At 45.9% G+C, this 15,592-nt stretch overlaps 1 long non-coding RNA gene across 1 annotated transcript in view; it reads right to left on the bottom strand.

Moving 5' to 3' along the window:
- Nucleotides 1-320: 320 nt before the first annotated feature.
- LOC134759784 (uncharacterized) overlaps nucleotides 321-15,592 on the bottom strand; it is a 31,900-nt gene continuing 16,628 nt past the window's right edge. Inside the window, exon 2 of the long non-coding RNA XR_010136545.1 lies at nucleotides 321-1,450. This is a non-coding gene — a long non-coding RNA (uncharacterized LOC134759784). The remainder of the gene's footprint in view (nucleotides 1,451-15,592) is intronic.

Genomic DNA, 15,592 nt, shown 5'->3' on the forward strand with positions numbered 1-15,592 from the left:
CCCCTTCTTGCTCCTACCCTATGTGGGGCAGGTGGGCCAGTGTGTCTCCTATGCAGTGAGTGCCAGAATCTCTTCTATGAATTTCCATTTTCCTTAAATGATACAAAGAAACTTTCCATGACTTTCCATCCAAGAAACCGCACCCTGCTACCGGGCATTCTTTAACACTGTGCTATCTGGACACAAGGGTAAGTGAGTCCCTGTTCAAATGCTCTTTTGTTAGAGACTGGACTGTGAAAGCCTTAGAATAAAATAAGAAACACATATTCGTGGCCATATCCCTCGTCATTTGCAAATTATGAACTCCAAAAAGCCTCATGTGCTCATTTGTACTATTTATAAATATTTTAACATCAACATAATCTTAGAATATTTCCTGACAGTTTTGCATAAAGTAATTGCTACATTCATAAAATTATTTGCAGGATCAATTAACATAATTTAAGTGATTATATAATTGGAAATATAAACATTACATTTTATATATTTTTGTATACAAAACTGAAGAAAGAAGAAAACTCTGAGTTGCATCATTTGCTTTTGGAATAAAGTGGATTAAAATATCCCCTTCCGCTGAGGGAGGTCACTGACGTCTCACTCATTGCCACTCCATAATGGCCACTCTGTGGACGGTGACTCTAAGAGCTGCTGAGAACTGCAAGGCTCTGTGTGGGCTCCCAGACTCCAGATTCACCTTGCAGCAATAACAGGGAACGTGAGTCACAGGAGGCGGGCGGCTGGGGAGCAGCACCCTGAAATGCAGGCAGAGCTGGGAATTACATCCGTGTGGGTGGAGTGCGCTGTCCGGGTCTTGGACCTGAGAAGATGCTGGCACCCCAGGTGAATGGCGTCCTGGTGGAGGAAGCATGGATTCCAGAGGTCAGCATGGAAGATGGCAGGTTAGAGCCAGCCCCATACACCAACCAACCACAAGAAGCCTCAACGTGAGTAGAGTCTGACATCTCGGATTCCAGGGGCAGGTATCACCCAGGCAGAGGGCCAGTCAGGCAGGCCACCTGGCAGGCATGTGGGCAAGCAGCCTGCCTCAGCCTCAGGCTAGGACTCAAGGCACAAGCCTCAGGCACGGGTGGCAGTTATAGATGGAGGCTGATGGTGGAGGCACTTCAGCTCTGGGCCCATTTGTCCAGGCAGAGAACCCAGCCGGGGAAATAAATGAGGCCCAGTCTCCAGAATGAGAATGAAAAATGTGTGCAAGGCTGGGGAATGTGACAAGAGCCCATTTATCCAACTAGACAGCGAGGCAGGAAAAGAACGATGGCCACTTTCCACTGTGCTGGGCGTAAGCTGCTTCTTTTCCTGCTGTCTTGGGGCAGCTTTGCCACGGAGAGGGCTGGGGAGCCACAGCAGGGAGGCCTTGAATGCCCCTTCACCCCTTTGGTGAGGAAGAAACGTCTGCCCCAGGGTTATGGAGGATCATGCAGCACCTGACCTAGGACCAATGAGATGATGCGGGTTAATCAGCCAAATGCACTCACATCCGGGGAGGAGGACACCACGCCACATGGGGTCACAGGGGGATGCATTCGGAGCAGTGAGCCGGCAGGGCTGTGGGGCAGTCTGGGTGGTCCCAAGAGGGCGAGGTGCCCTTGCTTCCTGCAGGAGGGTGTGACTGGTTTGTCTGAATGAGTCCACGGGCTGTCAGGGACCTGAAACCCACTGCTCAGTGATCAGTGGGAGCTGCCTTAGCTGTTTGATAAAGGGGATTGTTTGGCGAGGGGGCCCTTCTGTGGGGGCAGTGTCTAGAGAGAACTTGCAGTCAGGCCTGTTTCTATTGTCAAGGAAGCACGTCACACTGAACCTGAATTTGGAGTCTCACAGGGGCATTGAGTGGGGTCTTTGCTGTGTGGAGAGGTGGAAGCAGAGGCTGGGTAGCCTCACAAGGCCAGCATCGTCGCCCTGCTCTGATGTCTGACATCCGACCTCACCTCTAGTTTCAGGGCTCTCGGGCTCTGGGTTGGTGGCCACTCCCGCCTTGCACCTGCTTCCAGGGCCTGGCTGGCTCTTGGGTCAGCTCCCAGCTTCTCCTTTTCCTACTCATAGCAGTGGCCCCTGCCCTGCCCAGGGAAAAGAATTCTGCTCCTAAACCTCACTCCTCATGAGCAAGTTTCTGGATCCTGTTCTTCAGTTGGACCACCCTCTGGCTGCTGCAGGGCCCCTCGCACGTGGCTTCCACAGACTGGAGACCTAGCAGGCTGCTGTGCTGCTGTCCTGCTGTCCTCGACCCAGGCAGGTCCACAAAGAGGCACCACAGGGGTCTTCCGCGCTATTTTATGGAGCAACACTTGAGAAGGACCCGGTAACCCATGATATGTGGATGATGCAGGGAACTGGGGAGCTGGGCAGTGAGTCTGGGGAAAAGGGTGCAGGCCCAGGAATCTCTGAGTGGCCCCAGCTCAAGGTCAGCCCCAGACTCAGGACCTCAGGACCACAGAGCAGGAGCTCCAAGCAGGAAGTCTGGGCCCTCCAGCCTTGGGATGAGCTCTGTATGGGGCCCTCAGGTGGGGGATCGGAGTCTTCAGCACCTGACTTACAGCCTCATGCCATTCATCCATCCTTGACTCCTCCCACCAAAGCCCTATAGCCAGCCCAGCCTCCCCGGACACTGGGCTGTTTCCACTCATCCATTCATGGTGAGTTTGGGCCTTTCTCAAGCCCTTGCAAAGTGGTAGACAAAAGATTGCAAATACAAACAAACACAGAGTTGTTCACAGCCCCCCACCTTCTGACCCACCAATGGCAGAGGTGAGCCATGGCAGGCTGTCCTCACCCCGAGGGCTCTGGGGTGCTCCTCGTCCTGACTCCCTTCCAAGTCCTGTCTGGTTGGCCAACTTGCTAGAGAGCATCAGGCCTCTCCCCTCAGTCTTCTGGCCAGCAGAAGCTTGGTGCTGGGGGCTGCTGGGCCTGTAGAACCCCCAGTGCAGGTCCTCAGTGGGCCGTGGCCCTGTGGGGTAACTACCTGGTATTTTTATGCTACCTCTCATCTCCGTGGTGAGCTAGCTCTCTGCATTCTGCTGGCCCCGGGTCCTGGGAGCATGGACCCCAGGTCTCTGGTCCTCGTTACCTTCCAGATACCCCCCACTCCCCGGATATCCCTCACTTGTATTGACCGGGTGTGTGGTTCCGGGTGTGTGGTTCTGCCACATCACTTTCCTCAGGCTGCTCTGGTGGCCAAGACCCACTGTGTGGGAAGGCGGCTCCTCCCTCGGAGGGCCATCCACAGCCTCAAAAGGCGAGGTCTTCCTGTCTGCCTCCCAGGAGGCCTCCCGGCAGGTGTTCTCAAAAGGCAAGCAAGCCAGAACCAATGGCAATATGAAGGCAGATGTGATTCAAATAAAGGACTTCATTAGCTCAAGTTTTGGATATTAAAACAATCAAGTTGAAAAATTTCAGAATAAATAGGTTTATAAATATCACCAGATACTTAGAATTAAAATTTGCACATTGACATTAGCTTATTTAATCTCAATAACCACCCTATAAAATATTAACTAGTGTTATCCTTATGTTATGAAAAACTGTATCCTCAAATATATAAAGCCCATATAGATAGTATCTTACTGGTTAAAGAGAAAAACATCACTTCTGACTAGAGAAAGATTTCCCAGAAATTCATCCACCTTTGATTTGAAATACCAATGTGGCTTTCTGACTCAAATGCAAAAATCATTCTATATTCACATAATTCCATTTCTCATTTCCCCCAAGCTAAGACTCACTGAATCCTCTAGTTTCCAAATCACTTGTATTGACAGCTTGATATGTGAAGAAATAAATAAGATTTCCAGGGAGAAAATTAATTTCGAAAATAATTAAAGATGATCAGCTCCTCCTGGTTGAATGAAAAAGAGGTTTTGTTTCTGCAACATGTAATCCTGAGGGTTGGACACACCACTTCAGGGGCCAGAAAACTGAAGAAGACTATTTCTAATCACATGAATCTAAAAAAAAAAAAAAAAAAAAAAAAAAAAAAAATCCTTTCTGAGTTGCTATTGATGGTCTGGGAGAGATTATTATGATGTCAAATTTTCTTACTTACCACTGACAATTCTCTTAAAAGGAAGAAAAGAAAGACTGTCTTTGAAGTTTACTAACTCTTAGAATATCAAGCCTACTTCATTCTTCGTAACATTAATAACTGGTGCAAAAGCAAAACAGAAGAGTCTGAGTTCAGAACATTTTTGTCTAATGGAGGGGCACAGGGACTCATGTCATGCTTCAGGATACCTTGTAACCATTCCTGTTTTATTAGAGAAGATAATCCAGCTACATTCTCAAGGTGGGCAAGTCAACATGGTGAGGTGCCTTGGATAGAGCGTGCTTCCTGTGCTGGGAGCTCGGGTGCCTGCAGGCGTGGGCTCCCTCTGGTGCACCCTCTGCAGCTCCCCGGATAGCCAAAGCAATCTTGAGCAAGAGCAACAGAGAGGGAGGCATCCTGTTTCCTGATTTCTAACTGTATGACAAAGCTTCAGTGATGCAGTGTGGTACTGGCATAAAAACAGACATATACATACATCAATGGAACAGAATAGCTATGCAGAAATAAACACATGGACACATGGTCAACTAATTTTCAGTAAAGGCACCAAAAAATCAAAATGGGAAAAGGATGATCTCTTCAATAAACAGTGTTGGGAAAAGTGGATATCCATATGCATTAGAATAAAACTGACCCAGATCTTATACCACACACAAAGATCAACTCAGAGGATTAAAGACTTAAATGTGAGACTTAAACCGTAAAACTCCTAGAAGCAAACAGGAAAAAAGCTTCTTGACATTGGTCTTGGCAATGATTTTTTGGATATGACCCCAAAAGCACAGATCAACAAAAGCAAAAATAAACAAGTCGGACTGCATCAAACTGAAAGCTTTTACACAGCAAAAGAAACAATCAATGAAATGAAAAGGCAACCTATGTGATGGGAGAAAACATTTGTGAACTGTATATCTAATGAGATGAGTATTCAAAATATACGAGGAACTCATACAACTGAATAGCAAACAAACCAACAAAAGTAACTCAATTAATAAATGGACACAAGACCTAAATAAATATTTCTGCAGCGAGGACATAGCAGTGGCCAACAGGTGCAGGAAAAGGTACTTAACATCAGGAGTCACTGGAGAAATGCAAATCACACACTGGGACACCACCTGTGATGGTTAATGTTGAGAGTCAACTTGATTGGATTGAAGGATGCAAAGTATTGTTCCTGGGTGTGTCTGTGAGCGTGTTGCCAGAGGAGATTAACATTTGAGTCAGTGGACTGGGAGAAGGAGACCCACCCTCAATCTGGATGGGCACCATCTAATCAGCTGCCAGCGAGGCTAGAATAAAGCAGGCAGAAGAAGATGGAAGACCAGACTTGCTTTGTCTTTCTCCCATTGCTGGATGCTTCCTGCCCTCAAACATCAGACTCCACGTTCTTCAGCTTTTGGACGCTTGGATTTACACCAGTCATCCGCCAGGGGCTCTTGAGCCTTTGTCCATAGACTAAAGGCTTCCCTAATTTTGAGGTTTTGGGGCTCCAACTGGCTTCTTTGCTCCTCAGCTTGCAGACAGCCTATCTTCACCTTGTGATTGTGTGAGCCAATATTCCTTAACAGACTTCACATATACATCTGTCCTATTAGAACTTTCCCTCTAGACAACCCTAATACACCACCTCACATCTGTCAGAGGACGATTATGACAGAATAAAATGTGGCAAGTGTTGGTGAGGATGTGCCTAGTCATTTTGACATGTTAATAATTTCTTACTCAGATATTCAATACTTCCCTCCCTTTTTTACACTGTAAACATATAAAACATTAAGTTTTACGTTCTGTTCTTGATAATTCCAGTATATGCAAGCTTTGCAAATCCAATTCTCTTGTTTTTTTATGTTTGTGATGTGTCTTGTTTCCTCCTGCAGACTGTACTTTAGATTTATTTAACTTAATTTTTGTATCACAGGCACATGTCTGATGGAGCCCTATCTGTGACGACACAGAGGTCTGCACTGAAGGGGCTTTCTTCCAGACCACTCACTTTAGATTTTGACAAGCACCTGGGGACACCATAACCTACGACTACCTTTCAATAGTAACTTGAGGTTTTTTGGACCATCTATGTTGTGTAAGTGTAAATTCAGGTCAACAACTTGTGTGTAGCTAACAAGGTGGTTACAAAATCTCAGAGGAGATTCCCCACATCCCCCCAGCCAGGGTGGGGTTTCTTGTGCTCCTTCCTGTAAGGGTGGATTGCTTTTTCTAGTTATTTTACTGATAGGATAGTCCTTTCGGTCTCTGGCTTCATGGAAGAGGCTCCTCTCCAATGCCTCCTCCAGGTGGGGCCTGGGTTTTGTCTGCTGTTCTCCAGGCTCAAGGTCACCAGTGCTGGCACGGGCCATCAGCACAGCTGTGGTTTCAGAGCTGGGTGATTCTCTAGTTTGCTCTTTCCCTTGGTATTGGCCTGAGGACTTTCTCTACTTCTTGCCAATGTGATGCCATGTATAAGATTTGTTTATTAATATCGTGTCCAACACGTTTAGTCGCATTGAATGGGTGGATTGTCTGGAACCTCTAGTCTGCAACATTATAGAAATGAAAGCGCCAGCCTGCGGCTCTCCCTGTGGCTCTCCCTGTTTCCCTGGATGTCACGGTGCTGAGTCTCATCTCACACAGCTGCAGGTGACCCTCCCGTACTGTCATCCACGCACTGAAACTGTCACTGCCATTTGCTCCCTGCGGCTCCAGAAGGCATCCCAAATCTCATCCAGAAACTTGTTTATCCATTTCTTATGCACACGTGTGCACATCACTGTGCACATAAAATGGATCCACAGAGCCCAGTCTTCGGGAAAAACAGACAAAACGTATCATTGTGGTGCATTTTTGTGATTGCTAAGAAAGTATATATGTCGAGCGTTAGGGAATCAAAGCAAAGAGGCCAAACCAAATAAAAGCATTACACTGACAAACAAAACCCCAGTGTTAGGTCTTTATGTCCAGGAAGCAGGGAAAGGGCCATCGGTCTTCCTAGACGAGGCCCTCACACCTCACTGGCTCCACTCTCAGCTTTCCCAAGAGAGTGACCCTCTAATTTTTAACTCAAGGGCATAGTAGGGTAGTGGTTAGGGTCACAGATTCTTGAGCCAGCCTGACTGGGTTCAAATCCCGGCTCCGTCACATACTAGCTGCATGACATAAGGGATGCTAAGGAATCTCTCTATACCTACATTCAACCACAGATGCACCTCTGCAGCTCCATGCAGCCTCTGCTGTGGTGGGAGTCGCCCAGAATCCAGCTGTCCCCACTATATCCAGACCCAGATGAAGCACTGTGCCCAGGGCATGAGGCTCTGGCTTTCCTAGTAGGTGCCTTGTACGAAAAGGGTTGGGCAGAAGACTGGCCTTACCTGAGGGCATCCCACTGGCATCCTAACCTGGGGCTACCAGCTTCTAGCACGCTGAGAAAAGAAACATTCATTGTTGAAGCCACCCAGTGCTTCCCGGAGAAGTTCAGGGGCATCAGCAGCCTACAGGACGAACTTTGACCAATGGGGAAACTGGACAATGAGGAAGAAGCAGAGAGACAGAGGCCAGCTGTATTTCCAGTCTAGCTAAGGCCAGCTTGGTAACAAATCATCTTTAATTTGCATTTCTTCCCTTTTACCTCATCCTTGCTGTCCTGAGAATAGACACCCAGCTCCAGCTGCCACAAAAAATGCCAGGCGCTGGGTGGCTTCAACAACAACTGTTTTTCTCAGAGTTCTAGAAGCTGGTAGTCCCAGGTCAGGGTGCCAGCAGGAGGTGTTCTGGGGAGGCCAGTCTCCTGGCTCACAGACCGCTGCCTTCTCACTGTAGGTTCATGTGACTTTTCCTCGGTGGACACATATGGAGAGAGATCTCTCTTCTTCTTATGAGGCCACCAGTCTAATGGGATTGGGACCCCACATTTGTGACCTCATTCAACCTTACCTCCTATGTGTTAAGCCTCTCTTGAGTTGCCATAAAGAAATACCTGAGGCCAGGCCAGGCGCAGTGGCTCATGGCTATAATCTCAGCACTTTGGGAGGCCGAGGTAAATTGTTTACCTGAGGCCAGGTGCGACAGCTTATGGCTGTAATCCCAGCACTTTGGGAGGCCGAGGTAAGTGGATCACCTGAGGTCAGGAGCTTGAGAACAGCCTGGACAACATGGTGAAACCCCGTCTCTACTAAAAATACAAAAATTAGCCAGGCGTGGTCATGAGAACTGTAATCCCAGCTACTCAGGAGGCTGAGGAAGGAGAATTGCTTGAACCCAGGAGATGGAGGTTGCAGTGAGCCGAGATCGCACTCTGCACTCCAGCCTGAGTATTAGAGTAAGACTCCATCTCAAAAAAAAAAAAAAACAGAAATACCTGAGATTGCGTAATTTATAAAGAAAACATGGTATCATGGTTCTGCAGGCTGTACAGGAAGCATGGCACCTGCATCTGCTCAGCTTCTGGTGAGGCCTCAGGAAGCTTTTACTCATGGGAGAAGGCAAAGAGGGAGTAGGCATCTCATGTGGTGAGAATAGGAGCAAGAGATGGGGGAGGCACCACACAGTTTTACACACCCAGATCTTGTGTGAACTCAGAGCTCACTCATCACCAAGGATGTGGCCCAAGCCATTCATGAGGGATCCACCCCATGATCCAACACCTCCCACCAGGCCCCACCTCCAACACTGGGGATCACAGTTCAACATCAGATTTGGGCAGGGACAAATCTCATCCCCAAATACCATCACCTAGAGGGTTAAAATTTCAATATGTAAATTTGAGAGAGGGCCATCATTCCGTCCACAGCAATGACAGCTTTTATCAGCATACGCAGCCTTTTTTCTTAAGTTCTGTTTTCATTTGGTTATTTTTATAATATTATAAGTATCTGAATCCATTAACCAAAATAAAAATTGGAATCTTGCTGAAAACTATCTACCTCTAACCTGCAGTGGCCACACCCACTCCTTGCTTTCCCCACACCCAAAGTAAATGTTATCCTGGACACAAGTTCATCATTTCTTTTTTATTTTCCTATTTATACATTATATTTTCCTAAAATTATATGCTTTATTTTCATTATTTTTAACTTTATAAAAATGATATATTCCTGTGTGAATGAATGTGCACTAAAGGAGCCAGTCCTTCAAGATGGGTCCTGAGCGGCCACCTGGGCCTATGTTTTAAATTAAGACAAGCTTCCATTTGCCACCGAGACATACATTCTCTGAGTCTTCCAAAACCCACAACTCTACTTAAATTAGGGACTTCTAGAGCTCACCTCAACCATCCAATCAGATGTCATCTGTATTGACAAAACAAGGCTCAGCTGTATCAACCAATCGGGACTCAACTGAGTCAATCAATCAGGACTAAGCAAGTTCGAATCCTACATTTACATAAAGGGACCTGATTGGAAACCTGGGCAGGAATTTTGCTATAAAATCTGAACCCTCTGTTTGTTCTCTGGAACACACCTTAGTTTCACACTGAAGGCTGTGTCTCCCTGGTTTGCAAACTATTCACTGGAATAGTCTCTTACCTCTAAATTCCTTTTCAGATAACTTTTGTTCATACCTGGAAGTAACCTTTTGGGACTTAATTGTTCTCTCAATATAATATTACTACTGTTAAGCCATATTGAGTGTGTCATTGCATTTTTTTATTGTGCTTGCTGTGAAATATTTCACCATGTGCCTATACTAGAGTTTATTTATCCATTTTACTACTGATGGGCATTCGGCTTACTTCCAAGTCTTTGCTATTGTAAACAGTGCTGCTAAGAACCAACTTCTGTCTCTAGTTGTTCATATGCCAGAATTCCCTTGGAGTATTTATCCAAGAGAGGAATGTCTATGGATAGAACATATGGATAGTTGACTTTAGGAGCAGATGTCGAAATGTTTCCCAAAGTGTTTGTACTAATTAATACCCCACCAGCAATAGGCCAGGAATTCCATGGATCCCCCTTCTCTCTAACACCTGGTATTGCATCTCTCCCTGGCATTAAACATGGTTTGATTAGCCAGGGAGCCTTTCTTATCCAAGAAGTCAGGGCAGTCTTAAAGGAATAACACTCTCTCTCTCTCTCTCTCTCTCTCTGGAGATAAAACAGCTCCGACAACTATCCGGATGCACTGGAGGACGTTGCAAACAATCCAAACCAAAAGAACGTTTAACGTGGTTCTGAGCAATGCATGACATGGATATTTGCGTAGAACTTTTGGACTAGCCTTCATTAGGGTCTGGCAGTCAGAAAAGAATGAAACAGCCCATGCCCGCTGGGGGAATCACAATGTAGTTCCAGTTCTCACCGTGTGGGAGCACCGACATCGCTCTCAGGATTGAGTAAAAGTCCACATGCATTTCCCCCATGATCTGCAGAAATGGCATATAGGTGCAGGTCCCAGCGCCATCACTTGGAGACCGTAAGCCCCTCTGTGAACGTCCCCCACTCAGTGTCTCCTCTCTAACATGCAGCATCTGTCTACGGGGCTGAGAGAAGCAGGAGAGGTCACAGAGAATAAGGGACATTGTGAACCAGCTCCAGCACCCATTATTTCTTTGATGTCAACCGGAACAGAATTGTTTGCAGGACATAATGAGTCAGTAGTTTATAAAACACTTATAGACACGTTTGTCTAAATGGATTGAAGGCAAATTGGGTGAATTTGCTACTACCTTGCTCTGAAAAAATCTGACCACCTCCTGCGGGTACCCTGTGGATTTGGGGAGAGAGGGTGGGGCTCCCAGGAAACGTTCTTTGCCTCAGTGCACCTGTTCAAGCCCCTGAAGCAGTGAAAGCAGAACACACTGCCTCCAAGCCTTCACAGGGACTCAGCTGTTTTTCTGTGGAGCATAAATCTCATTTCTTTCCTTGTGGCTGCCAGCACAAAACAGACTGGTAATAGCCATAAATATCGAATTAATTTTGCTGTATTCATTTATCACAAAAAGTTTGATTTAGATGTGTTACTTTGTGAGTCTCTATGTGTTTCATTTCCAGCAGGTATAAACCACTCCATAGTTTATACCTCAAGGTCAACATACAGGTAATTTAACATCATAACAAAATAACATATTGATTAATGCAAAGAAAGCGACCCTTCTCAGAGCAGGTTCTTACCTCATCTTGTATGAATGACCCATGTGCATAGAATTGCCTGTTAGACTGGCAGGGAATGGGGTTAGCAGGAGCCATTTGAAGAAAGGATATTAACAATGGATCTTTTACCACAGATTTCCCACCCATGAGTCCCAAGAATTAAAGAGGAATGGTGGATACAAAGCATTTCTGTAGCAACCATTAGAGACATGAAATATGCTAAGAATCCAGGGGTTTCCATCAGAGCACAGGTCTATTGTCTATTTTTTTGTTGTTGCTGTTCTCAAAACCAGGTCCAAATCAATGTAATAAGATGGAGAACTATTTTAAGAACCAAGATGGTAGCTCTGAGAGAACTCTATTAAGCCACTACTAGAGCAACATCAACTAAAATTCACACCCTTCATTACTCCTGTGACTGAAGCAGGTGACACAGAAGGACTCTGCCATCTCTACTCTGACTGCCCAGGCAGCTTTTCATCAGCACCTTGCATGGCTCTAAGGCACTAGCAGGTTCCTGACTGGCAGCAAATGGGCCCAGGAGAGACTCCAGCACATGGCAGCAGCTGGGGCCCCCAGCACTGCTGCTCCCCTGAAAGCCTTGCTTCACTTTGAGGATGCCTGAGCCATGTCCACATTGGCTGTGCTGCTCAAACAGAATTTGCTGAAAAGATTTGCAATTCAATATGCTTCCTTCAAACTTGACTGTGAGATCAGATTCTATTTTCATGCAAAGCCAGGATGCAAATGACTGCTGGGGTGGCCAGGCCGCCTGCAGAGCTTTCGGAGGCCTTCTGCAGAGAGCACAATAAGTCACTGCTATAAATCTCTCAGACTCAAATAGCTCAACAGGTGGAAACCACATTTCCACCAAATGCTTCTCCAGAATTCACTCCCTGCCAGAGTCTGTCTTGTGTCTAATAAGAGAAAACAAAAATGTTTGCATCATTTTTTTCCCCTACAGAGCCATTACAGATAGAGCTTTCTATTCTGAATGCTGAGTAGCATCTTCAGGTCAGGTGCAGGGGACCACCCCGGGACAATGCAACCCCCAAACCATCTGGGAGTCCGGGTTCTGCAGGCTGTGTTGAGGGTAGGAGGCTTCCTGCCATTCTGTGCAAAGTAGCATATGCAGAGTGGAAGAGAAAGGATGACTCTCATCCTCATCCACCCACATGAACATCTCCAGCCAGTTCTGAGCTGTTGGGCCCCAGAGCCTCAGACGTGACTGTGAAGATTCGGGGAGAGGAACCGCTGCAGGCAGCCAGAAATTGGAGGCTTCAAAGGATGAATCAATCCAACAAAGCCCTTGCGTCTCAATCGTTTCAGGCGAGGGAAGCATGCCTTGAGGTGGGGCAGGACACTGTGCCATGATTCCTTAGGAAACATGCATTTCTAAGAGGGGAAGCCTTGCTGTGTAGGAAGTGGAAGCCTAAAGGCCGAGGGACAAGGCATGGATGGATTCCCTTTGATGGTGCTCGGAGGCCCTGATTATGAATGATCAAGCATTTGTCCCTGAAAACTCTATGACTTGAGTCAGGAGAAGGAGTAGAATGATAAGCACATCCCTGGCTGAACTTAGAATCACCCAAGAGCCCTAAAGCGCGCAGTGCACTGAAGGCTGTATCTCAAACCAACTGCACTGGAAACTCTGAGGTGGGCCCCGGGCATGCATCAGGGTTTGCAAAGTTCCGCAGGTGCCTGTAATGCACAGCCAGGGCTGAGAGACACGAGGTGCTCAGCAGATTCATCCTTTAAGATGACGATTCTGCACATCTGCACCCTCATCCTGACGGTTTCCTCACAGGGTCCTCTGAAGTCATCCATCACCTCTGCACTATTTTTATCTTTTCCTTCATCTTATTTTCTAAGAAATCTGCCCAGACGTGACCTATACATCCCCGATTTATTCTCTGTGGTGTAAAAACCCTCTGTACCACCACCAAAATAGATGCATAATTTGCTATTCAACATGCAATACATGCTTCATCTATGTCTTTATATTTCTTCCTTTCAGAGTGGTAGCTGTTTCTTTATTCTCTTCTATTTTTGTATAAAAGATTTCTATTTTTTCTTTTTTTTTTTTTTTTTTGCATCTAATGGAGGATATCAAACAGTTTTAAGCTATTCTCTTTTGGTTCAGTTTGTTCTCAATTTTAAGAGGTCTGGTTGTTGCCTGAGTTCCCAGGATGTTGTTCCATTTCTTTCTGGCTAGAGATAAATTTCTTTGGTGACATGTGCTTGTGTAGCCTGTACGTTTGTCCTGGTTGGCTTGTGTTAGTCATTCTTAAATTTGGACCCATGAGGCTAAGCATTGGTCAGCAGAGGAAGGAGCTCGCCTTCCCCCGCCTCTCTGCTCCTCTACTCACTGATCACACTTAAACATTCCCTTGCTCTATCAGCTGAGAGAGTCTAGAAGCAACAACACCTCACTAGCAATGAACACACCAGTGCCTGATCTTGGTTTCTAACACTGTTCTAGTAAAGGAGCCAGGGCTTCTTGGAGAATTTACTGATTCAAAGGCAAAGGCGGAACATGCAGAAGGTGAGCCTGGAGCATCTTTAGTAGCAGAAATTAAGGAAATGCCCGAAAAGCCAAGTGATGAGCACCTGTCAGAGGCACACAGGAGCCGGGAACCTGCCGAGGGAGCTCACCAAGGCCAACCTCAAAGAAGTTGAGCAGGAGAAGCAGCAAAGTCACACTGGAGTCCAGCCCGAGCATGGGCTGAGTATCCATGAGTCCATAGCAATATAAATAAAGATTGAGTACATAAGTAATATGGAGGCATGAACGAGTATTCCCACCCCCTCCACCTGAACACTTCCCAGTCACTCATGACTGGAGTCCAGCCCGAGCATGGGCTGAATATCCATGAGTCCACAGCAATATAAATAAAAGATTGAGTACATAAGTAATGTGGAGGCATGGATGAGTATCCCCCCCAGGACATTTCCCAGTCACTCATGTAGCTACTTCTCCTCGGAAGTGGAGCACAACCCATACCCCTTAGTGTGGGCTGTGCATGGCGACATCCTTCCAGAGAGGACAGCATGAAGAGGGGGACTTCACAGTGGGGAGACCTCAGCCAGCCGACCACGGCCACCACTGTCAGTGAAGAGTCATGTCAGCAGTTTGTGTACCCTTGTTACGACATGATGAGAATGACATTTACCTGTGTGGTCTTCCTCCCAAAACCCATAACCCCAGGCTATTTACGAGGAAAACCTCAGACAAATCCCAACTGAAGAGCATCCTGCAATGCATCTGACCAGGGCTCCTCAAACCATCAAGGTCATCAACGGCAAGGGCCGTCTGAGACCCTGTCACAGCCAAGAGGAGTCCAAGGAGATATGGCAGCCAAATGTGATGGGGTCCTGGGCAAAAATAGAAAATTGGGTAAAACCTAAAGAAGTCTGAATAAATGCAGACTATTGTTAGTAATAATGTATCAGTGTTAGTGGTGACAAATCTAGCCTACTAATATGTTAACAACATGAGAAACTAGGTATGAGTATATGGTAACTTTCTGTAATATTCTTGCAAATTTTTAGTACATCTAAAACTATTGCAAACAAAATATTTTTAAAATGACCTACCTAAAAGAGGTTAAACTTTCATTACAAATCAACTAAACTCAGCCTGTTTTCAAGACATTACTCTTTGTTATGGTCTGTAGGGGTTCTGAAAATTTTTACGAATATAATTTCTCCTTTTGAAATGGGGTATTCCAGAATGCCATGCCTCCACAGATATAATTGGGGTTTCAGACCAGGGGACACAGCCCTGAAAGATACCCAAGAAAGAAATAGTCATGAGTCTAGAAATTAAATTTTCTGATGTTCTAGGTATTGGTTTTCTTGGAACGTCTGACATGTCTAACACATACACTGCACCACATCACTGGATCTATTGTACTTTAATGCTGGTTTTTGTTTGTTTGTTTGTTTGTTTTTAACCGTGGATCATTTCAGCGCAGCTTCAGGCTTAGCATTAGATGCTAACAGCAACTCTATTGAATATCTTTCTTTAGGTATCAGCATTTCCTACCTGGGAGAAAGAATTACACAAAATCGTGTTTGACCCACGCTATTTCCTGCTCAACTCTGAGGAACGAAAGCAGGTAACAGGGTGGGAAGGCACTTTGACTGCAGAGATACGGCATGAAAGCGACTGTTGCATCCTGGATCTGGGGAGCTTTTCATTGCTGAATAACAGACTCCCATGTTGTAAATTTGGCCAGTGGGGAGGAGTTACAGCTCCAGTACTGTAGCTTGCGAGCTTGTGAACAGAAGAGTTAGAGGGACTGAGGAAGGTTATTCTGGTCATTATTCTTACCTCAGCATTTGGTTATGACCCTGGAAGACAAATACTTTTAAAGATGAACATGTAAATTTTAGGAACATTAACCCTCATTCCAAATGATTATAAATCATATGTTAAAAATACGAAATA

The sequence above is a fragment of the Pongo abelii genome, chromosome 13, assembly GCF_028885655.2.
Source record: "Pongo abelii isolate AG06213 chromosome 13, NHGRI_mPonAbe1-v2.0_pri, whole genome shotgun sequence".
Taxonomy (NCBI): Eukaryota; Metazoa; Chordata; class Mammalia; order Primates; family Hominidae; genus Pongo; species Pongo abelii.